General features: G+C 34.2%; 1 pseudogene; it reads right to left on the reverse strand.

Moving 5' to 3' along the window:
* The window catches only part of LOC107858851, a 16,993-nt pseudogene extending 8,602 nt beyond the window's left edge, over window positions 1–8,391 (reverse strand).
* Between the last annotated feature and the right edge of the window lie 18,094 nt (window positions 8,392–26,485).

The raw sequence follows: 26,485 nt of genomic DNA on the forward strand, positions 1-26,485 counted from the left end.
AGTTAAATTCAAGCGGAGTAGAAAACCTAAGCTTTAATCTCCAAAAACAAGCAATACACATTCTGTAAATTTATTCCTTAAGATTGTTATCTTCCACAATACGGATACGTAGAATCTGTATAACAAATCAACAACTTCAACTCGAGTTCAAATATGAACAAAAACACAATGAAGTATTAAATACCCTCAACACAAGATCAAAATGACCTTTCCAAGAGATGTATTTATTTTTCAGAAAATAAAGATGAAACAGAAATGATTAAGGCCAAGTCGTCCGAATTCACGGATTTTCCTTAAGGAATAATTTCCCTCACTGTACCCGAGGTTATGGAATCTTCCTCCCAAGATAAAATGGCCTTCAATACGACTATAGAGGTACCTCAAATAGGCGGATTCTTCGAACACACTCACGGTTTGAATGATCACACTTAAGTATTTAAAGTGTATTTTTAAGAAGAAGAAGAAGCAGCTTAAAATTCTGAAAATTTTTCTTTCTTAACCTGTGGAAGAAAGCAGGTTATTTATAGCCACAACATGCCTCTTCTGAAGAGAGGCAATGGTTCAATCCAAAGGTTGTACCTTTGCTATAAGTTTATGTCTGTTCATGAAAGATTGCATCTTTTCCTGAACAGTCATCTTGTTTCATGAATAAGTGTGTCCTTTTGCTGAATGGTTGCATCAGTTTGTTCAACCAGTACATCAGTTCAGAAACAATACAGCAATTCAGAAGCAGCATTAGTTCAAACAGTGCCTGCACAGTTTCGAAACACTGTTCACTGCACAATTTCGAAACACTGTTTCGGAATATAAATGGAGTCCAACAGAAAATATTTTCTGCGTTTTACATATATTTAGATCAGATTTTCGTCAAATAAAATTTGTCCAAAAAGATAGATCTCATCGATCGATCATTTGCCAAATCCAAATCCAAATCCGAAGCCGAGCCAAGCGACGACGACGACGGCGTGAGGCATCTTTATTTTCTTGCCTCACTTATCATGTGGAGTAATTGTTCATTAATATAAACACTACAAAGTTTCCTTCTCCTACCAATGTGGGAGAATTAGTGGACTTTCCACTTTGGGAGTATACCTTCTAAATTGGTATCTCCTTCCTTCCACAATTTTTCTCCATTTTTTTCCATTCACACTTCATTCATATACTATGAACCCAACAAAAACTTGAAGAGAAAAAAAGGGTCTAAAGCATATATAGTTTCCTTAGTATTAGCACAGAGACAATTCTGGAAGAAGCTCCACATAAGTGGCAATAAAATCACATAGAAGGTATAGTAGTATCAAAGACCTACAATCTCTTTAAATTTGTATAGACTTGGCAGAAAACAAAACAAAATATGAAAATCTTCAAAAAAAAATAAACCGAATTGCTCGACAGATTTATTTAAACAAAATCCTGGTGAATCTAGAAAAACACAAAATTGTTGGTTTGTAATGCACGTGTAGTAAGTATTCTACCAGGGGATGAAATCTCTGACAACAACTTTGGAAAGGTCAACTGATCCTACCTGATAGCATAAAGTTGGAGCAACCATGAAGTAAGCCAAACTCTTGTTATTAACGTCGTAAGAATAGTTGATTTCAGAAATTTCACCTTGGAATATTTAAAAACTTAATTGAGCGACTTCAAATTTGTGACATTATCTCAGATGAGCAAAAACCCAGCAAGAGTACCAAAGTTTAAAAAGAAAAGTTGATTTGTCTATAAATTTTCAGGAGAAACCTAAATCAAGGACAGATTTTCTGGATCCACGACAAATTAATAAACTAGTCATACCTTATCCACAGACTTTGCAAGCTGTCGCATATCATAATTTGTATGTGCATAAGAAACCAGTTTCATCCCCACAATGCAAGCAAACCTCATCAGCATGACACCAGATAGGAAAGCAGAATCACACCTGTGAAATTTAAAATAACTACTCACTAATTTTTCAATGCATATTCAGCAAGAAACTAGAGTTTGGAAACATATTTGAAAGTAATCTCCTCAGAATTTAAATTTCAACTAAGTTTTCATAAGCGGCTAACCAACCCAGTAAAATCAAAGGCGAAAGGTTCAAGGTTTGGCAAGCATTCTGGGTTGCAGAATAGACCAACTGCCTACAACGTATTTGGGCATGCCTCTAGGTAGCAAGCATAAGGCTTTAGAAATCTGGGATGGTATCTCGGAAAGAACAGAGAGGAAGGCACAATACCTATCTTTGGGGGGTAAATTGATCCTTATCAATTCTGTCCTAGATGCTTTACCTACTTACATGATGTCTTTGTTTCCAATGCCAGCCAAAGTTGTGAAGAAGCTGGACAAGCTAAGAAGAGACTTCTTATGGCAATGAAATAAAGAAGGAAAGGGTTACTGTATAGTGAACTGGAAGACTGTTTTGTTGAACAAAGAGAGAGGGGGGCTGGGAGTCAGAAATTTGAGGCTGCAAAATGAAAGCTTACACATGAAGTGGCTATGGAGATACACTAAAGAGGAAGGCGCCTTATGGAAAGAAGTTATTGTGGCAAAGTTTGGTGAAATCAATCCCTGGTGTTCAAAGATAGTCTCTGATCCTTATGGTGTGGGGGTGTGGAAAACTATTAGGAATATATTTGGCCATTGATGGAAGCCAAACTAAGTATTAAGGTAGGTAATGGAATCAAGACAAGCTTCTGGCATGATGCATGGATTGACCAACTTCCCCTCAAGGATCAATTTCCGGACCTCTTCTGGATATGTGCAAATCCAGAAACTAAAGTGAGTGATTGCTGGTCATTACAGAGCTGGGACATCTCTTTTAGAAGGTTGCTAAATGATTGGGAAGTGGATAGGGTGGCTACCTTGCATGGAAAGTTAGGAGGGGCTAGCACTATCACTCCAGTGGTAGATAGGTGGTTGTGGAATCACAAAAAGGATAGGGCCTTCATAGTAAGTAGTGCATATAAAAGAGGTCTAGAAGTATCTGGGGTGAGATATCAATATCACTGGAATTACTTCTGGCAAAGTATTATCCCCACCAAGGTAAAGTGTTTTACTTGGTTGGTGATTAAGAAAGCATGCTTAACACAAGAAGTGTTACATAAGAAAGGAAGACAGCTAGTTCCCAATGTTCTTGTGTAATATGACAGGGGAAACAAACAAACATCTCTTCCTACATTGCAGTTTCACTACACAGCTATGGAACCTCTTCCTTAACGTAACAGGCTACGGCTGGACCATGCCAGAGCACACCTCAGATCTATTGAGTTGCTGGATTAGAAATGGTGGAGAATAGTGCCATCATGCATTTGGCAAAATGTCAAACTTAGGCTATTTGTTTTTAAAATGGTCGTGTGGTGTCTTTTTCCCTATTTTATTTTGTACAGTCAGCATAAAACCCAGATTAACGTCTTAAGAACATTACCAGCACATCAGAAGTAGCCAATCTTGACTGATGTTGAACTTTGCCAGAAGCCAGACCCAATTAACAAGCCATACTGCAATAGCAGTCCAGAGATTGTCGTGTGCAACATTAATACTAAGAACCCTCTGAAATGTAGTCATATCTTATAACCCTATTGCTGCTAAAATGTTATATTGTTACAGGGATTAGATACAGCAATGAGGCCCGTTGGCCAGGTTCGGATAGGCTGAGGCCTCCACCCCCTACGTCTCATTTGCTTTTTCCTTAGTGTTGTCTCACTTTGTCCCTCTCCCCCTTCCCAGCCAACTTTTATGGCATTCTTCAATTTTCGGAAATCCTAAAATTAGTGATTCTGATTGCAATTATTCCATCAGACTCTTCCTAAACCCATTCTCCCCATCCTCTTTCCAGGTTTTCAAGGTAACTATTTGGATTTTGAGACCATAATCTTCCGGTAACAGCATAGCACTTTGTGTTGGGTTCGAAATTGAGAAGGCGTCATGCAAAAGCTTATAGTTTGCAAACTAAGACGGCTATAATTCAGATGACAAATAAAACATATATTAAAAGGACATTATTAATATGATTCGGTCAAACGACCTACATATTAAAAACAATATTGAAAAACTTAAAAACAACTGATAGAAAATCTCCCCATAAACAAAGAATCTTAAATGACTATATTGTAGATGCTATTATGTTATGGTATAAGAAGAGGGGTCTTCTATTTATAAATTTCCAAAACCTTTCCTCCAAGAAGAGATTAGCCAAATATGGAAAAGTTTTATATTTTCCTTTAAGAAAAAAGTAAAAATAACTATGGTATTACTTTTATTTTCCTTTCAAAAAAAGTATTAACTTCATTTTGGTAAGAAAATCAGGACAAAAACCCTAACACTTTGGAAAGAGGGTGAAGTTACATTTTGTCAAATTTCATATTACAGATTAAGGGTGGAATACTCCCAAGAGTTCCATGAACATAGCATCCTGAAATCATGATATGGGTTCCTCACTAAGTGCTTGATAAAATACATATTCATCAACCTGCAATGGCAACTCAACACATTTCCTTCTCTAGTATTTTTTTAATAGAAACATTACAACTCCAAGATATTCACTTTGTTTGGCCAGTCACATTGCCACCCCTAAGAGTGATTATTTGATGTAAATAAAGATGAATCATACATCGGGAAAGTTTCAACTGTCTAGCCAAATGGAACAGACAACTGACATTAGAGAAAGATGCATACCTTCATCAAATTCTCAATAATCAGCCTGCTGTTTACAGCAATAAGCACCACTATACAGAGATTGAGTAGGCCAGCATGACTCTACAACAAGATGCACCAACTAAATTAGAAAAAGAGCTCTAAAATCACTTATTTTTGGGAGATTCGCACAAATTAAGCTATTTATCACTTGTAAGACACCTGAAACGCAACTCCAAATAATACGAATTTGAAATTCTTGACACCATTAATTGTTAACTTCCACTGTCTTGGTTAAGTTATGAAACATTAGTGAACACTGATAATGCAAATTTAAACAATATATGCCAATTCATCCTTGCAAAAAATTTCTTATGAACAAGTTGGCTTCTGTCGGCCACCCAACTATGGATCCAATGGCGGAGCCAGGATTTTCATTAAGGGGGTTCAAAAATAAAAATACGAACTAATCAAAGGGGGTTCAACATCTACTGTATATACATAAAAAATAATTTTAACGATTATTAAAAATTTTTGCCGAAGGGGGTTTGGATGAACCCCTTCGGCCAAGTGCAGCTCAGCCTAGAGGCGGAGCCAGCCCTCTTTAACGGGTTCGTCCGAACCCCCTTCGATGGAAAAATATACTATTTATACATAATTAAAATTATTTTTATGTGACTATAGTAGGTGTTGAACCCCATTCGACTTAGTTTTCTTTGAATGTTGAACTCCTTGCCTGAAATCCTGGTTCCGCCTCTGGCTCAGCCCCTGTATGAATCATAACACCATACTACTCATTCTTTATCTGTTTACTCAGCTGAACCATCTTTTATGCAACTCGAAACGCTAAACAACAACCAATCACATAGCTAAAAAGTCTTGAATCCTTGCTTAGCGAGTGTAATGAACAAAACGATCGAAAAGTACCTCATGTTCAAAACTAACATTCCATTATAACCTAACTTTAGCCTACCAACCTTTTAACTAGATTCCTTTAGTTGAATTCAACCAACTAAATAAATAATAAACCAATTACTCTCTCCGTTCACTTTTACTTATCATATTTTGCTTCTCGAGCTCAAGAGTCAAAATGCATAAACTTTGGTGAACATTTTAAGATGTATTTGTTATGGTATAAGATGTATTTTCTTATTGTATCAGTATGAGAAAGATTGCAACTTTCAGTATTTTTCATGTAGTTTTCGAACATTTACAACAACAGCATACCTAGTGTAATCACACCAAGTGGGATATGAGGGGGTAGATTGCACACATACATTACGTCAAAATACTATAGTAATCTCAACAAAATGATATAAAAAAAACATATATTAACCAAATTTAGTTTGCAAATATCTAAATTTAAAATAATAAATTAATCTAATTCAATTTAACTCAAAACTTAATTAAATTGACAAAAGCATAACGTGATAACTAAAAGTGAATAGAGAGTGTACTCCATTTATTTATCAGTTTGGCTTCCTGAGAGCCAACTCCATAAATTTTGACCAACATTATAAGATGTATTTTTACATAGCATTAGTATGAGAAAGATTGCAACTTGTAGTATTTCTTGTATGGGTTTCTTACATCTAAGTAGCCTTTTGGCCATGAAAACTAAAATTTTCCGGAGTTGGAGTTGGAGTTGGAGTTATGTTTGACAATGCCTTTTTAGAAAAAAATTTTTGACTTTTGAAAAAACTTTTTTAAATATGATTTTATGCCCTAACTTTTACAAACTATCAAAATCACCCAACTAAAATTTACCTAATAATGAAAAAAAAACACAATTAGCCACGATTATAAAAATAATTACATATACATAGCCATATTTAATGAATTTCAATTACGACATATATAATATTTACATTAATAGTCGTTTTCTCATATTTGAAAATTTTAAATATGGATGTTACATTAACAGATTACTGCCTCCTGTTTTTTAGATAACAAATATTATCTTTCAAACAAATATATTTTTTTAGGAATTTATTTAATTTATTTCCTTTATTTTTCGTTCCTAAAAAATAGGAAATGATGAGTTTTTATTAAATTGTAGGGTGCCGCTAATTTATTTCTTTAATTTTCTTATACATGAAAGATATCTGTGTGTGAATAAATTATTTCTACGTAAAACATGCTTTGCATATTTATGGTATATTATATCATATACCATAAATATATAAATATGCTTAGTATGTTTCTTTATACTTTGTATTTTTATATATATGTGTATATGATATATACATGGTATAAACTTCATATATAACATATTTTGTATATTTATATTATAAATATGCTTAGTATGTTTCTTAATATTTTGTATATTAATATGTGTGTATATGGTATATACACATGGTATAAACTTTATATATAACATACTTTGTATATTTTTATTATAAATATAATACTTTATGGGTATAAAAAAATATAATATTTTATATATTTATGGGTATAAATATAAATTAGCAGTAAAATAACATCCTAAATGAGGAAGAAAATTAAATAAGGGATAAAAATAATGATGAGAAACAAAAAAAGATATATATTAATTAGGATAGCATTAAATTTGAAATTATAATTATCTTATTCTTTAAAACTGCTATATACGTAATATTGAAAAGAAATGTTATAAGGAGAGTTTTATGTAAAAATTTAAAAGATTGGAATTATATGTAATAATAATAAAAGTTGAAATTGGAGTTGGAAAATTGTGAAAACAACAAAAACCTATTTTCCCTTTACAGAAAAAAATTTCGGAATTATTTTTCGAATTTTCATGGCCAAACACCACAATTTCCAACTCCGAAAATATTTTCTGGAAAAAAGGAAAAAAATTTCATGGCCAAATGGGCCCTAAATTTAGAATTTAGAATATTAAATTAATTTAATTCATTTTAGCTCTTAAGATTAGTCAATCTGATTGTCATAAAGCAAAATGTACTTTCTTATCTATCAATATAAGAAACATTGCAACTTATAATATTGTCGTACAATTTTCTTCGAACATCTAAATTTGTAACTTAATATATTAAAACAATCTAATTCAATTTAGATCCGACGAGTAGTCAAACTCATTATCATAAAGCAAAATGTACTTTACCATCATATATGTACAAGAATGATTGCAACGTGTAATTTTATACTTCCTCCTTAGGACCCTTTTCTTTTTTCAATACTTTAATTTCAACTTTCCACATTGACATAATTAGAATCACAAGTATAACATCTAAATTTAGAAAGCAAAATATTCAAATTAATTTAATTCAATCTAGTTTCGAACATTACTCAAATTGACTCTCGTAAAACGCAAAATAACAAATAAATATGGACAAAACGGGGTAACTATATTACATAAAAACAAGCCAAAAATAGTAAGGAGAAGAGCATTTACTTGTTTGAAAATACCAGCAGAGCTAAGTGAACTTTCCTTATTCATCCGATGAGGCTGCGCCGACGCTCTATATACATACTTGAACGGCGCCGTTTCCCTCTTCTCCTCCTTACGCTCCACCTTCGGCTCACCATCTCTGACGTCACTCGTTACTTCATCCGAACTACTGGAAGCTTCTACCGAGCTCGAATCCAACTCCGTTCCACCATCGCCGCCGTCGGAGGTTGTTATCGTCGGTAGATGACGTAAATCTGTCCGGCGGATCCATAATCAACAAAATTTCTACAAAAAATACCCTCCAAACATGGATACGTGTTATATAATATGATGTCATGTATACGTGTGAAATGTTGTTAGTAACCAAGTTGAATTTGAACACAATAAATTACTTATTTAAATTAGATTTGAATACTTAATTAGTTGGCTAACTTATTAATTTACCTACTTGTTAATTTGAAGTCAAGTTTAATAATATTAAAAATTAAATTTAGTCAAGTTTGACAACCCTAAGAACTAAATTTAGTGGTCTATAACTAATACATTTTATTATGATCATTAAAATAGTAACAAATGTACTTCTAAATTCTCTAAATTTCTCTTATTTTTTTAAGTTTGATATTAATAGTTTATTTTTATTTTACAACATATTATCAGCACGAGTTTCTATCGTTTTGAAATTTAATGGCTAAGAAAAGAAAATTAAATTGAAAGGTGGAAATGGCAAGACCACAAGAACTATGTGATCATCACGATTTGGATTTCACCTTTCTACTCTTTATGATAAGATAAGTATATTATTAACTCATGTTCTTTCATTAAGTTTGAAAATAATATTGATGATCACAAAGTGGTGGTATTGTTATAGACTCAAGTTTGAATTTATTATACTTTGGCCTAATATGTTATTGATCGAAGGTGTGATGATGGATTTAAATCTCATGCCATTGAGATGGTACGACATTGAATTAAAAGTCCTGATGCACTATAATGATAAGATGTTGGGTTTAAGTCTCATTAATTTTTGGCATAAGATATCTTTATATGGATAAGACGGTGAGTTTTAATCTCAAAATAATATATTGATGATATAATAATATTTAAGGCAAAATTTTATTGAAAAGTCATGAAATATGTTCCATTGAATATACTTTATTTCTTGAAGTGAATGTGGTAGCATGCAGTGTATAGTATGTTTGGAAGAAGATATGTGATTGAATTTATGAATATGAATATTAGGCGTAACAAGGACAAAATATTTTGTTACATTATATGTACGCCTCGATTTACTCATGAAAGAGCAATATCTTGAAAGAAATTCTAAGTTATCATAATTTGATAGCCTTAAAACATCATTATATTTTATTTCTTGGGAATGAGAATTTTGATTGTTAAAACTACACATTCATTCTCTGGGGTGAATGTAATAGCAGTAACACCTCCATAAGAGGTAGAATAATTGAAAAGAAATATTATGAAATATACTCTAAAATAGCAAACTTGAAAAATTATTCATATTCTAATAAATCTGAAATTTACAAAGTAAAACTCATATGACATGGTAAACTTGAAGTTTACTAGTACAAATAAGTTCATAAGTTGGCATGAACGATTTTGTCATCTTGAAGATGTGCATATTGAGTATTACACAACATATATATTAAAGAATTAGAAGTTTATATTCTTCAAAGAACATAATGAGTTCTCAAATGATCCTTCAAAAGATGAAGGTAATTTTTGTCATTAATGGGCATGGTATGAAATGTCATTGCACACGTGATTGTCGTGCGACCTATTTTGATAGAAGTTTTATAAATCCTCCATCAAATCAAAGAATACAAAGTGATGGCACACTTGACCTTTCAAAGTGATGTTGAGGCATGTCTTGTAAATATAATAAATTTCATGGCACGAGAATAAGAGCTTCTAATGAAAATTTATGAAGCATGTGCATATGATTATAATTCATTCTTTGAAGAGAATGAGATTTGGTATAAGCATTGTTGATGCTCGATCATTCTTGAAATGAATGTGTCAAGATGAGATAAAAATTATAAAAAAGGACATGCTCATGAATGGTTGGATAAATGTCACATCTCACCTTTACGAAAAGTTTGAGAAAAAATAATTAAAAATTTATTTTGACATAAACGATCATTGATCGTGTACTTGTAGTATGGCATAAATATTTTTGATATGCTTATCGTGGATTGCGAAAGGGTAAAAGCAAGAAACAAATCTTGCCTATATAATGGTTTAAGATTATGGCCGTACTTATATGATTTTCTCCTTGAAGGATATGTTCACCATATGAATGGTGTGTGAAATATGTGTAGTACACGAAATTAATTGAGAACTCCAAAAGAGCTTAAGTGTTACTATCTGGAGGCTTGAAATTGTTCATAATATTGGGTTTGTAGTAAGTCTTGAAAGAAACTTATTAAGTTTCAAAGACATTACCAAAATAAATTATATTGAGATTATAAATAAATAAAAGAAGTTATATCTTCATATTACTACAATCGGCGTGTGTTATAAATATTTACGTAAAGATTATCCACATTTTTTATCTTATTTGTAATACACAAATATGAGCATGATGATAGAATCACATGCAACAGTAAATTAAAATTTCCTGAAAAAATATCAGTTGGCATGATGGTTGACTATTTCGATCCAAATGTGATGCAAAAATAATTGAGAATTCATGTGGTTATATATTGAAAAAATAAAAGATTCTTCACGAATTCTCTTGTGCTGCTTGTTCTCACAATGAATTGATCATTGTACCAGCTAAGGTTGGAATTATATTTCCTAAAATTTTGAACATATAAAAAGGTGAATATGAGACTGTTCACCTACCATGTAGACCGCTTACTATTATATAGTTTAATAGATGCATCTATGATATGGTCACATGTGCTTTCTATTAACTTGCAATTTGATTTTTGTAAAGTTGCTTGCTCGAATTATTAAATTAAGAGCATGGTTCCAAACTATAAATTATGTTGATAATGCTGATTGGTTTAGTAGAAATTGTATGCCTCCAATTCTAGCTAAATCATTGATTATTAGAACAAATCCACCAACAGAAATTTGGTATGAGATGTATCATTTAAAATATAGCAACATTCATATGCATCAAGCCGACGAGGCTCCCTTATCACAATTGGTTCAAGGTCAAGAACCAAATAATTTTCATCTAAAAATTTAGTGTGCGAGATATGATGCAATTGCTTCATCACAATGCACAAATATGAATCCCAAGACAAGGTTGGGAATAAATGTTAGATTCCCTAACATTAGGGGGAGAGAGTCGATTAACAGTTGAAAATTATGCATGAAATGAATTATCTAGATCCTTATTATATATATATATATATATATATATATATATATATATATATATATATATATGAACTTGAAGTTTAAGAGATAATTCATTTGCAAAATGTTGCAAACTAATTGTCAGATATGTTTGCTGACTCTATGTGATTATTCAACTGTAAATGCTCCAATAAAAGAAAATCGTAAAAGGATAGAGTCTGTGGCACGCCTGAAGCGTGATAGACCAATCGATTTCAAAGGTAAAATTCTTTGAATAAGGAAATGAGCAAATGATCAAGATAGTCATGATAATAAGGCACGTGCTTTGAAAGAGTACTGACATAACACTTCATAAAATCTTGGCAAAGGTTCATGTACCTGAATTATAATGAGTATAAAGAGATCTTTATTAAGTTATGTCTTATTGGAATCGATATCAAATAATCGTCGATGATATCTTTGATATAATATAGTGCTCAACATTATAAATAGTATCGAGAATCTTGGATACAAATCTATCAAAGAGTATGAAAAGATAAATTATTGGCCAAATAAAAGTATGTAATTCAAGTAGTTTGTTTCACTTGAAAAGTGAATATTTGGACTCATAATTCAAAGACCAGAGGTATAATGTCAGTAGGTACAAATGATTTACTATGCGAAAGTAAAATTCGTAGGATATAAAGTATGACTTGTGCCTTAGGGCATAAAGATTTCACAAAGTTTCTGACATTATTGTAGAAGAATTATTTTCCTGTGGTGGATGAAACAAGGTTTGTTTCAGCCTGACAATATTGAAAAGTTTGAATATGTATAATGAATTATTATCATGTCTAGCTAGATGAAATTTTTTTATGAATATCCTTAAGGGATTTAAAATGTTATAAAATTATTTTATTGGATAACCCCATGATTATAAAAATCCGCTTAACTTGAAAATAGATTAATTTTGATCTCATGAAAATGATTAGTAAGTACTATGTTAGTGTAATTGATGAACTTCTGAATTGCGGAGCATCATTTATAAGAATAAAGTGTGTTTTAAATGATGCGAGTATAATACTAGTGTTGCTCTCTTTTTTCCTTAGCTAAGATTTTATCCCACAGGTTTTCCTGGCAAGGTTTTTAATGGGGCAGCTAACAATGCATACTACTTGATGTATACGCGGAGTGTTTGACAAATGAAATATTTGTCCATTGATGAACATACGTTGAAAAGACATAAAAGGATGCATCTTGATAAGCATAACACTTATTTGATTTGCAGTCTAGACACTTGAAGATTTTACAGATGAAATGCTGAATATTGTCACTTAACAAAAAATACATGAAAACTTGTTAAGGATTCAAAATGTTTGAAGCATATAAAAGTTTCTGGGAAACTTATCTATAATCCTTATATTGCATAAATTTATAACTTGAAAATTATTTGAACTCTTGGAGAGTTTTCAAAAGCAATAGATTATTTGCTGACATGAGAAATATGCCAAATTGAATTGGTTTTGAAGTACCATATCTTAGTGCAATTGATGTACTAATGTATCCTACAAATACTACAAGGCCTGATATAGCCTTTTTCAGTTAATTTATTAGCAAAGTATAATTTTACTCCTACTAAGAGACATCAAAATGGGATCAAACAGATGATCTTATTTTATTCTAAAGATTGCAGTCCTGATCTTATTGATTATATTGATGCTGGGTATTTATTTAATCCACATAAATTTTGGTCTCAAACATGCAATATGTTGACATATAGGGATACTGCCATATCTTGGAGATATACAAAGCAGACTATCTAACGCTTCATCAAATTATGTTGAGGTAATAGTTATTCATGAAGCAAATCGAGAATGTGTATGGTTGAGGTTCATGATACATCTTATTCAAAAAAAATATTGTTTGAAATATGACAATGTACCCACAATTTTATACAAACATAATGCAGCATGCATAACACATATTAAAGGAGGATTTATTAAAAGGAGATAGAATGAAGCATACTTCATCAAAAATTTTCTATACACATGAGCTACAAAAGAATGGTAATATTAACATGCAACGAATTCATTCGAGTGAAAATATGAATGATTTAATCACCAAGTCTCTTTCAACTGCAACTTTCAAGAAGATGATGCACAAGATCGGGATGCAAAGATTCAAGTCATTAAATTGAAGTTCCCATTAGGGTGAGTAAAATATGATTTGTACTTTTTTTTTCTTAACTAAGGTTTTGTCCCAATCGGGTTTTCCTAGTAAAATTTTTAATGTGTCAACACTAAAGGTGTATTACAAGATGTGTGAACTCTTTTTCCTTCACTAGGCTTTTTTCCATTAGATTTTCCTAGTAAGATTTTAATGAGATACATTATCTATTAATGAACATCCAAGGGGGAGTGTTATATGGATGTCATGTGACATGTATATGTGTGAAATGTCATTTATTAGAGATAATAGTTAATAGTCAAGTTGGATTTGAAGACCATAAATTACTTGTTCAAATTGAATTTGAATACTTAATTAGTTGGCCAAATTGCCAACTTGCCTACTTGCCTACTTGCCTACTTGACAACTTGCTAATTTGAAGTCAAGTTTGGCAACCTTAGGAACTAAATTTGGTGGTCTATAAATAGCCACCCTTTGCACATTTTATTATGATCATCAAAGTAGTGGAAAATGTACTACTAAATTCTCTAATGGTCTCTCATTTCTTTAAGTTTGATATTGATAGTCTATCTTTATTTTATAAGAAGATAAAAGAAATTAATAGTATTTTTTTCAGTAACAGGAGATAAATTTTTAACTAAAACGTAGAAAAAATTTATTTTTTATGAGATATGTTAGTTATACTTACATGAGGGGCTTATTGTTGACACTTGGAATCTATAGGACCCACCGGTCATTACTTTTTGTAATATCCCATATTTTTCTAGCACAAATTAAATCTCAGTACATGAGTATCCGTGCATAAAATTTTCAAAATACTCATTATTTCTCAGTTAAGATCCCATCAAGTTGTGGGAAATTGAACTAGCTTTCTAACGGTATAAGATTCACCTTAATCCGATAACCGAGTAAGAAGTTATGGCAATTTTAAGTTTCAGTCGTAAAATAACTGTGATTTGGGCCCGTGGCGTGTCGTAAAAAAGTGTAAAATCACAATTGTCAAATTCCAGTGAGACTCTGTGATTCCACCGCATCACGGTGATGTCCTATTTCATATTTGTCAATTTCCAGTGAGCCTCCGCGATAATGGCGCATCGCGGAGGTGACCAAAATGGCATTCCAAAGGCTTACCGCGATAGCTCCACATCGCTCCAAGCTTCTAGGTCCCAGCCATCAAATTCCAGTGATGCTACGCAATCTTGGCGCATCGCGCCAGGGCCTCAAATCGGGATTTTCAATTTTCCACTTCCGCATTTTCAATTTTCCAAGGGGTTGTTTGGTCATTTTCCTAATCCCTAATCTTGTCTTAAACACAAAATTAAAGCCTAGAAGGGCATCATATTCCCATTATTCTCAAACTACTCAAAAGGGGATCCATTCTCCTCAAGAACATAAAAACCCTAGCTGTCAAATTCAAGGCTATATCTCAAGAACTCACCATCAATCCTCTCAAATTCATTAACTCAGGTATGTTAAACATTCATTCATGGGTTCCTTTCACTCATGGAGTCCAAGTATCTGATTTTAATTATAAATTTATGATCTTTTCAAGTTACTCTATTTTTAAATTAAGTTTTCAACCATGAATCTCCATGAACTATGATTCTACACCATTTATGAATGGAATTGTTGTTGTTATTTAATTCCCCATGTTTTAATGTTATCATCCATTGAATTAAATCATGACTTAGTATTATTCATGTTTAATCCATGGTATAACTGCAAGTTCCATAACACCCCTATGATGTTATTAAACTATGAACTACATGTGTTTGATAAAATGCTTACAAGAATGATTATTTAATAAAAGCCTTCATGTTATGTCCTCCAAACTTTAGTGTTGTTTTACTATTATTGTTTTGAGTCCTAGGGGTATTGAATACCAGAAAACCATAGCTGTTTACTTAGTCTCATTTCAGTATCTTCAAAATAACTTCAGATTATATTATGAGCATTATCAGAACAGTCAGTTAAACTCAGAACAGTCTAGTATTTCAGTGTCTTTCAGTTGGGAGTAGTATTTAGCACCGAGCGAGTATAGGGATGGCGGCTTCCCCGTCAGATAGGCAGAGTCGCTAGTAGCAATCCCTAAACTCTAGAACTATGTAGCCAGTGTAGGATATGAGTAGTCACCCGTTGGTTTAGGCTTGACTACCTGGCAGGGGTCACCCGTCAGATTAGGCTTGAAACCCTTAGTCCTTCTGGACAGTACATCAGTATAGTAGATCCACACAGCCAGCATTAGTACCCGTGGCATGGTATTAACACCCTTCAAATTGAGGCTATAGGTTGGACCCCAGTTAGCTTAAATTGGGGACTATCGGTTAGATGATAGCTCCCACAGTCTCAGTCCTATAATCAGACCAATAGTTTAGTCTCAGTATTGTTTGACCAAGGCATACAGATATTAGTTATTTCATTATTTTAGTTTACAAACTTCTATTCAGTTCATGTTATATGCTTGGTCATACATCCCCAATATCTACAGATTTCACGTACCTTCAGTATTTATAGACTTTCATGCATATATAATATTTATAGATTTCACATATTTTTGGTATCTATAGATTTCATGCTCTCTATTCAGTACTCCATGTTTTATATGTATATTTAGATAGATGTTATTCTTGTTCATGAAACCATACATATCAGATCGCATTTAGACATCTCAGACTCTCAGCAGTAGCATTGGTGAGTCTTCATATTTTGAGGATGGATTATTTTATTTCATGCTTTTAGTATAACAGTTAGTTAGGGCCTGTCCCATCAACTTACAGTTATTCAGTTTAGAGGCTTTCAGACACTACATTTAGTTATTCAGTATTCAGACTTCAGTTGACATGTCAGTTAGTTATTCAGTTTATCTCAGATTTCAGTATTTATTTAGACTTAGATAGTTATTTCTTCAGATTCATAATTCAGTACTTGTCTCAGTTATTAAAACCTTATGGAATATCGATTATTCTTCTGCATTTATGATTATGTTATTCAGTGCTCACAGTAGGTACCAGCTCATGGGTTAGCTTGTGGTCCCTCAGGACAGTAAGCATCGTGTGACGCCCAGGGTGTACTCTCGGGGTGTTACAAACTTAGTATCAGAGCCTAAGGTTTTAAAGAGTCCTAGAAAGTCTAAAATTAGCATCAAGTAGAGTCTTATGCATGGGTGTATAGCGCGCCACACTTATGGGCAAGAGGCTACAAGGCATTTAGGAAAAGTTTCCCTTTTTTCAGTAATCATGTCGTATGAGTGAGCATGATCTTAAGTTAAAATCCCAGTCTAATCCATTTCTTTATTCCATATACAAAATATGCCTCCTAAAAAGAATAACAGAAGAGGAGCAGGAAACCAGCCAGCACCTCTGCCCATCTAGGAAGATCCTCTGGACGTGCATGTTTCTCACGTAGAATTCATAGTTGCATTCACCACTCTCGCCAACTCTGTAGCAGTACAGAATGAACTACCAGCTACTTTTTAGGATAACCCAATGACCAATACTGCTGCAGCCAAGATTCAAAACTTTACTCGAATGAATCCTCTTTCCTTCATGGGATCCAAGTTTGAAGAGGATCCACAGGAATTCTTAAATATTGTGCAGAAGGTAACGGATGCTATAAGGGTAAATTCTAGTGAGAGTGCTGAGATAGCTGCATATCAGTTACAGGATGTAGCCCATACTTGGTTTAAGCAGTGGAAGGCTGATAGGGGTGTTGATGTAGGGCCTATAGAATGGGAAGAGTTTTCCACAGCGTTCTTAGACAGATTCTTCCTATTGGAGTTGAGGGAGGCCATGGTGTTAGAATTGATTAACTTGAGGCAGGTCAACATGAGTGTGAAGAAGTATTCCCTCAAGTTTACTCAGTTTGCTAGGTGTGCTCCTCATGTAGTAGCTGCTAACAGATCCAAGATAAGAAAGTTTATGTCTGGTGTGTTTGATAATATTATCAAGGAGTGTAGGACCGCAATGTTGATTTGGGAGATGGACTTGTGTATATTGATGGCCCATGCTCAGCAGATTGAGAAGCAGAAGATTAAGGAGAGAGAGAGGAAACAAGAGAGCTAGAATGGGTAGTTTTAATTTCAATCAACCGAGGTTAGAAGGTGATAATCGTCCTTAATTTCATCAGAGGTTTTCATCCCCAGCACCCTCTTCATCCAGTGCCCCAATACCTAAATTAATAAATAATAATTGGGATAGGGTAGGAGGCTCTAAGTCCCAAGCCAGAGTTAACAGTGCCCGTACGAATCTTCTATGTCAGAAATATGGAAGACACCATCAGGATAAGTGTTGAACGGGCAGTGATGTGTACTTCGAATATGGCAAGCCAAGCAATCGAATTTGAGAGTGTCAGGTAGTTGCTCAGAAAGGTAGGGATTTGCGCCAACAAGGCCAGTCCCATCAGTCGTCAGTTCCATCTGATCGTCCAACTTAGTAAGGTGCCTCTTTCAGTGCTACCAGTGGTCAGCGTCTGAATATATTATATACTCTTCAGTCCCACCAAGATCAGGAAAATTCTCCTGACGTAGTTACTGGTATGTTGTAGGTATTTCACTTACATATTTATGATTTACTAGACACTGGAGCTTCTCTGTCTTTTGTAACTCTATATATAGCCATCAATTTCAAAGTCAGTCCCAAAACTCTAGCAGAGCTCTTTTCAGTGTCTACCCCAGTAGGTGTTTTCATTGCAGCTAGACAGATATACAGGAACTGTCCGATCACAATATCTCAGAAAGTTACTTCAGTTGATCTCATGGAGTTAGAGATGATGGATTTCTACATCATTCTCTGCATGGATTGGCTCCACTCATGCTATGCCTTAATTGATTATAAAAATAGAATAGTTCATTTTCAGTTCCCAAATGAATCAGTCCTTGAATGGAGGGGTAGTACTACAGCTCTTAAGGGTCAGCTTATTTCGTACCTTAAAGCGAGAAAGATGATATCCAAAGGGTGTATTTACCATCGTCTTTGTGTCAAAGACTCAAATTACAGTCAGTTTATTGAAGGGTTTTATTCTATTGCACCACCCATGTCCAAATTAACTCAGAAGAAAGTCAAGTTTTAGTCGTCAGATTTCTACGAGAAGAGTTTTCAGGAGTTGAAGACTTGACTTACCTCAGCCCTAGTGTTGACTTTGCCAGATAGTTCAGATGGTTTGTTGTGTACTGTGATGCATCAAGGGTAGGTTTGGGTTGTGTCCTCATGCATAGAGGTAAGGTTATATCCTACGTCTCTAGACATCTTAAGCCTCATGAGAAGAATTATCCTACCCATGATCTCGAGCTAGCAACTGTAGTATTTGCCTTAAAGATTTGGAGGCATTACTTGTATAGGGTGCATGTTGATGTGTTCACAAATCACAAGAGTTTCCAGTATGTGTTCTCTCAGAAAGATTTAAATTTACGTCCAAAAAAGTGGTTAGAGTTATTGAAAGATTATGACATGAGTGTTCTGTATCATCCGAGCAAAGCCAACGTAGTGGCAGATGCTCTCAGTAGGTTGTTTATGGGAAGTGTTGCTCATATTAAGGCTGGTAAGAATAAATTAGCTCAGGAAGTTCATCAGCTTGCCCGACTAGGTGTCTTCCTAGTTGATTCAGCAGAAGGTAGTGTATGGGTGTTGAGTAGTTCAGAATCCTTCTTAGTTTTCGAAGTAAAGGAAAAGTAGGATAATGATCCCAGTCTAGTTAAGTTGAAAGAATCAGTCAGAGATTAAAAAATGGAGGTTTTCACCCAAGGGGGAGATGGTGTATTGCGTTGCCAGGGTCGGCTATGTGTGCCTGGTGTAGATGACTTAAGGCAACAAATTCTTACAGAAGTGCATAGTACGCATTACTCGATTCATCCAGGGGCCACTAAGATGTACCGCGATCTATGGGAGATTTATTGGTGGAGTAGGATAAAGAGAGATATTACAGAGTTTGTAGCTAAGTGCTCTACATGCCAGCAGATTAAGATTGAGCTCCAGAAACCAAGTGGGTCCATGCAGGAGTTTAGTATTCCCTCTTGGAAGTGGGAGAAAGTGAACATGGATATTTTGACAGCTTTGCCTCGTACCCATCATCAGCATGATTCTATTTGGGTCATCATAGACAAGATGAACAAATCAGCTCATTTCTTTCTAATCCATACCTTTTATTCAGCCGAGGACTATACCAAACTCTATCTCAGAGAGTTGGTTAGGTTTCACGATGTTTCCTTATCTATTATCTCTGATAAAGGTACCCAATTTACCTCTTATTTCTGGAAAGCATTCGAAAAGGGTCTTGGTAACCAAGTCCACCTCAGTACAGCCTTCTACCCACAGATAGATGGTCAAGCAGAAAGGACCATTCAGACTCTTGAGGATATGCTGAGAGCATGCGTAGTTAATTTTAAAGGTAGTTGGGATGACCATTTTTTATTTGATTGAGTTCGCATATAATAATAGCTATCATTTCAGTATTCAGATTGCTCCGTTAAAGGCTCTTTATGGTAGGAGATGTAGATCTCCAATTGGTTGGTTTGAAGTGGGTGAGGCCACAGTAGTAGGGCCTGACTTGGTGTTTGATGCATTAAAGAGGGTTCATTTGATCAGAGAAAGGCTTAAGGCATCCCAGAGCTGACATAAATCATATGCAGATGTGAGGAGAAAGGATCTCGAGTTTGAGGTTGGTGATTTTGTGTACTTAAAAATCTCTCCCATGAAGGGAGTGAAGAGGTTCGACAAGAAAGGGAAACTCAGTCCCCGATATGTCGATCCCTACGAAATTCTCAGCCATTTTGGAAAGGTAGCTTATGAACTCGAGTTGCCTTCAGATCTAGCTTCAATATACCTAGTGTTACATGTCTCATTGTTGAAGAAATATATTGGTGATCCAGCTGTAGTTGTTCCCTTAAAAAGTGTGGGTGTCCAGCACAGTCTTTCTTATTAGAAAGTTCCAGTCGAAATTCTTGATTTTCAAGTTCGTAGACTAAGGAACAAAGAAGTTCCACTAGTCAAAGTTATTTGGCGGAATCAGTTTATTGAGGGAGACACTTGGGAAGTAGAAACAGATATGAGGACCAAGTACGCTCATCTTTTCTCCGCAAATTCAGCTTCAGTTTAAGGTACTAATCTTCTTAAGAATTATATATATCATGCTCCATTTTAGGTGCACATCATGTTTATGTCAGTCGTACATTCATGAATCAGTTCAGTCGTGTACTCCATGCATCAGATATGCATGTTCAGTGTGTAACCTCAGTCCATCAGTTTTCCTCAGCTTAACCAATCTCATTCGAGGTTGAATGATCCCAAGAGGGAGATATTGTAATACCCCATATTTCCCTAGCATAAATTAAATATCAGTATGTGAGTATTCGTACATAAAATTTCTGAAATACTCATTATTTCGCAGTTAAGAGACCACCAAGTTGTGGGAAATTGAACTAGTTTTCCAACGATATAATGAGTATATCTGAGGTCCAACGAAATTGACCACTGTGATAGCTCCGCATCGCTCCAAGCTTCCAGGTCCCAGCCATCAATTTCCAGTGAGGCTACGCGATCCTGGCGCATCACGCCAGGGCCTCAAATCGGGATTTTCAATTTTCCAGTTCCGCATTTTTAATTTTCCAAGGGGTTGTTTGGTTATTTTTCTAAGCCCTAATCTCGCCTTAAACACGAAATTAAAGCCTAGAAGGGCATAATATTCCCATTATTCTCAAATTACTCAAAAGGGGATCCATTCTCTTCAAGAACATAAGAACCCTAGCTCTCAAATTCAAGGCCATATCTCAAGAACTCACCATCAATTCTCTCAAATTCATTAACTTAGGTATGTTAAATGTTCATTCATGGGTTCCTTTCACCCATGGAGTCTAAGTATCTGATTTCAATGATAAATTTATGATCTTTTCAAGTTACTCTATTTTTAAATTAAGTTTTCAACCATGAATCTCCATGAACTATGATTCTACACCATGTATGAATGGAATTATTGTTGTTATTCAATTCCCCATGTTTTCATGTTATCATTCATTGAATTAAATCATGACTTAGTTCTATTCATGTTGAATCCATGGTATTACTGCATGTTCCATAACATCCCTATGATGTGACTAAACTATGAACTATAAGTGTTTGATAAAATGCATACAAGAATGATTATTTAATAAAAGTCTTCATGCTATGTCCTCCAAGCTTTAGTGTCATTTTACTATTATTGTTTTGAGTCCTAACGGTATTGAATACCAGAAAACCATAGCTGTTTACTTAGTCTCATTTTAGTATCTCCAGAATAACTTCAGAGTATATTATGAGCATTATCAGAACAGTCAGTTAAACTTAGAACAGTCTAGAATTTCTGTGTTTTTTAGTTGGGAGTAGGATTTAGCACCGAGCGAGTATAGGGATGGCGGCTTCCCTGTCAGATAGGCAGAGTCGCTAGTAGCAGTCCCTAAACTCTAGAGCTATGTATCCAGCGTAGGATATGAGAAGTCACCCGTCAGTTTAGGCTTGACTATCTCGCAGGGGTCACCCGTCAGATTAGGCTTGACACCCTTAGTCCTTCGGGATAGTACATCGGTATAGTGGATCCACACAACCAGCATTAGTACCCGTGGCATGATATTAATACCCTTCCAACTGGGGTTACAGGTTGGACCCCAGTTAGCTCAAATTGGGGAATATCGATTAAATGATAGCTCTCACAGTCTCAGTCCAATAATCAGAATACTAGTTCAGTCTCAGTTTTGTTTGACCAAGGCATACAAATATTAGTTATTTTAGTATTTCAGTTTACATACTTCTATTCAGTTCATGTTATATGCTTGGTCATGCATCCTCATATCTATAGATTTTACATACCTTCAGTATTTACAGACTTTCATGTATACACAGTATTTACAGATTTCATATATTTTCGATATCTATAAATTTCATGCTCTCTATTCAGTACTCCATGTTTTATATGTATATTAGACAGTTGTTATACCTATTCATGAAACCATACATATCAGCCTACCTCATTTAGCATACCAGTACATTCAAAGTACTGATCACCTACATTTCTTTTGTGCTATGATGTATTATATCATAGGTTCTGATGCCCGGTTCTTGGATCGCGTTTAGACATCTCAGTATCTCAATAGTAGCATTGATGAGTCCTCATATTTCGAGGATGGATTATTTTATTTCATGCTTTCAGTCTAGTAGTTAGTTGGAGTTAGTTGGGGCCTGTCTCATCAACTCACAGTTATTCAATTTAGAGGCTTTCAGAAACTACAGTCAGTTATTGAGTATTCAGACTTCAGTTGACATGTCAGTTATTTATTCAGTTTATCTCAGATTTTAGTAATTATTCAGACTCAGATAGTTATTTCTTCAGATTCATAATTCAATACTTTTCGAAGTTATTAAAACCTTATGGCTTATCAGTTATTCTTCCGCATTTATGATTATGTTATTCAATGCTCACAACAGATACCAGCTCATGGGTTAGCTTGTGGTCCCTCGGGACTGTAAGCACCGTGTGATGCCCAAGGTGTACTCTCGGGGCATTACACTTTCTCATTTTCTTTTCTCCATAATCATCTTCCTCTTCCTCTATTTATTTTAATTTATATTCTATTCTCATATTTTTATTTTTCAAAAATTCCTCTGGATTGTTTTTCTTTCTTTGAATTTTTATATTCTCTTTCAATGTCTTTCATAACAATTAATTTTTAATTTTATTTAATTTAATATCTGTTAAATCAATGTCTGTTAAGTAATGTAATTTAAGTTTTATAATATGCATCTAAGAACTGTCCTATGCCACCATAGACATACTTATTTTATCTCAAGAGAAAAATTGAAGTTGGAGTTGTGTTTGATTTAAGAATATAAATTTGAGCATTTTTAACATTTAGTGAGAAAAGTAAGTAGGCGTTTGGCAATAAATATTATTTACAATATTCTGAAATACGTTTTCACTTTATTTCAAAATACTTGTTTGACCATGAATATCAAATACGTATTTTGAAATACATTTTCTCAATTTTGTTTTGTGAAAAACACCTCTTGAGGTGTTTCCACTTTTTTGGACTCAATTTTTTCTATAACTTTATTAAAAAAGTACATTCAAATTTTAAATATTTTTAAAAATACTATGGCTAAACACAACTCTAACTCGATTTTCAACTTCAAAATATCAAATAAAGTGACATTTTTTATTTTCATTGCCAAACGGGTCCTAAGAGTGTGAGAAAATTATTTGTTTTCATTTTTCAAATACAATTTGAAATTCTCACCAACTTGAAATTGTATGTAGAATAATGTGGGAAAATTTTTTTGAGAAAAAGAAAAAAGCTATCATGATCAAACGGACACTTGACAAACAATTAGTTATTAGGAACTAGAATTTATGAGGATATCACAATATCTAAGCAAGGAAATTCTGAAAAAAATGATATAAAAGTGGGAAGACAAGAAATAGTTGCAAATAATAGGTTGCACAAAGAGATTATCTTTAATTTTTGTGGCATTGTGTAATAACCCAAGAATCTCAGTCAATATTAGAACCATGCTTCAAGATCGTGAGGAATAAATTTTAGTGCTTAATCAATTTTATGAGTGAGTTTGATGTATATTAAGGCCCCAAGTAACTCCTAGCTATTAGACGAATCAAAATATTCCTTACCGATTGAGTTTTGAGAAGAATGTTTCTTTAGTCAACTCCAATGAGCTTATCTTTAATTTTACTGGGATTTTTTGAGCTCATGACCAACCATCAGATAGATAGTCGAATTAGCTTTCTAACGATACCAATTTCGCCTTAACCTGATACCCGGGTGAGAAGTTATGGCACTTTTAGTGAAATCAATAGATCAAAATGAGTAGAACCACATCACAGTGATGATTAAAATGACATTTATCCTTTTCCAGTAGCTCACCGCGATAAACCAGTATCACGCTAAAAATATCAATTGGAAAGAACTGCATCACGGTGGAGTGCAAAATGGGACTCATCCCTTATCTAGTGGGCCAACACGATTTTATCGCATCGGGTCAAGGGCCAAAATCGCGTTCAGTGAGGCACCGCAATGGCACCACGTCGCGCCAAAGTTCCAGTTCAGAATTGTTTTTTTTCAATAGTCTGACGTGATTGTACCGCATCACGTTGGTGTCAAAATTGGGATTTCTAATTTTCCAGTTCTGAGTTTTTAATTCCTAAGGGAATTTAAGTCCTTTCCCTTTACCCTACTAAGTCCAAACACAGAATTTAAGTCCTAATAGAGCATTTTTTTCCCATTATTTCACAATTCTCTCAAATTAAAGTAGCCCTCTTTCAAGAACAAAACCATAGCCTTCAAGAATTCAAGGTCAAATCTCAAGAATTCATCATCAACTCTCACAAATTCAAAAATCAAGGTATGTTAAATGTTCATCCATGGGTCCTTTTCACCCATGGATCCCACGTATCCAATTTCAAATTCAAAGTTGGAATCTTTACAAGTTTTCATGATTTTATTTGTGATTTTAACCATGACTCCCTTGAATTGTAATTCTACACCATGTTTACATGAAATTGTGATTGATATTGAACTCCACATGTTTGAATAATGTTATTTGCTGATTTAAACCCTAGTTAGTTATGTAAATGTTGAAATCATGCTATTTCTACAAGCTTTAAACTACCTCCATGCTTAGTTTACACTATACATACCAAGTGTTTGATGAAATGCCTACAAGAATGGAATTTTTATAAAAGCTTTCATATTATGTTCCCAAGTTTTTGTATTATTTTGCTATTGAGTCCTGGGGGTTATGAATACCCGAAAACTTAGCTGTTTACTTAGCCTCAGTATCTTGAGATTTGATTCAGACATGTTATGAGAAATATCAGTTCAGTCAGTCATGATGATCAGTTAAACTTAGTACAATTTAGTATTTTAAGTTAGTTCAGTTATGAGTAGAATTTAGCACCGAGCGAGTGCCGGTATAACGACTTCCCCATTAGTTAGGCAGAGTCGTTAGTAGAAATTCCTATGCTCCTGAACACGTAGCCAACATAGAAATTGAGGAGTCACCCATCTGTTTAGGCTTGACTACATCCCAAGGGTCACCCGTCAGTTTAGGCTTGACACCCTTAGTCCTTGGGATAGTATACCAGTGGATCCATACATCTAATGTTAGTACCCGTGGCACGGTACTGACACCCTTCCAACTGGGGTCACAGGTTGGACCCCAATTTGCTTATTAGGGCATGTTGGTTAGATGATAGCTCCTACAGTCTCAGTTCAGTATTCAATATATTTAAGTGTAGGATTGTATTGACCATAGCATATAGATGTCAGTTATCTAGTTATCATATTTTAGTATTTCAGTGCAAATTATATTCAGATACATGTTTTATGCTTGGTCATACATTCTCAGTATTTTACAGATTTCATGCATTCTATTCAGTACTTCATAAGATTCATTCAGTTAGTTATTACTATTTACATGAAACCATGCATATCAGCCTACCTCATTTAGCATACCAGTACATTCAAAGTACTGATCGCATACTCTTTTCTTGCGCTATGATATATTATATCATAGGTTCAGATGTTCAGTTCTTGGATTGCTCATAGACCTTCTAGATTATCAGCCGTAGCAGTAGTGAGTCCTCATATTTCGAGGATAGACTATATTTATTTTCATGCTTTTAGTTCAGTAGTAAGTTGAAGTTAGTTGGTGCATGTCCCATCAACTCATATTCAATCAATTTTAGAGGCTTTCAGACACACTACAGACAGTCAGTCAGTTGTTTTTATCGTATCAGTTTTAGACAGTCATTTTTAGATAGTTGTTTTCCATATTCATAATTTAGAAATGTTTTAATATTTAAAAACTTATGGCGTATTCAGATATTCTGCATATGTTATTCTGTTGTTATCATTCAGTGCTCACAGCAGGTACCAGCTAATGGGTTAGCTTGTAGTCCTACAGGACTGTAAGAACTGCGTGATGCCCAGGGTGTACTCTCGGGGCATTACATATT

Source organism: Capsicum annuum, chromosome 2 (assembly GCF_002878395.1).
Source record: "Capsicum annuum cultivar UCD-10X-F1 chromosome 2, UCD10Xv1.1, whole genome shotgun sequence".
In the NCBI taxonomy this organism is placed as follows: domain Eukaryota; kingdom Viridiplantae; phylum Streptophyta; class Magnoliopsida; order Solanales; family Solanaceae; genus Capsicum; species Capsicum annuum.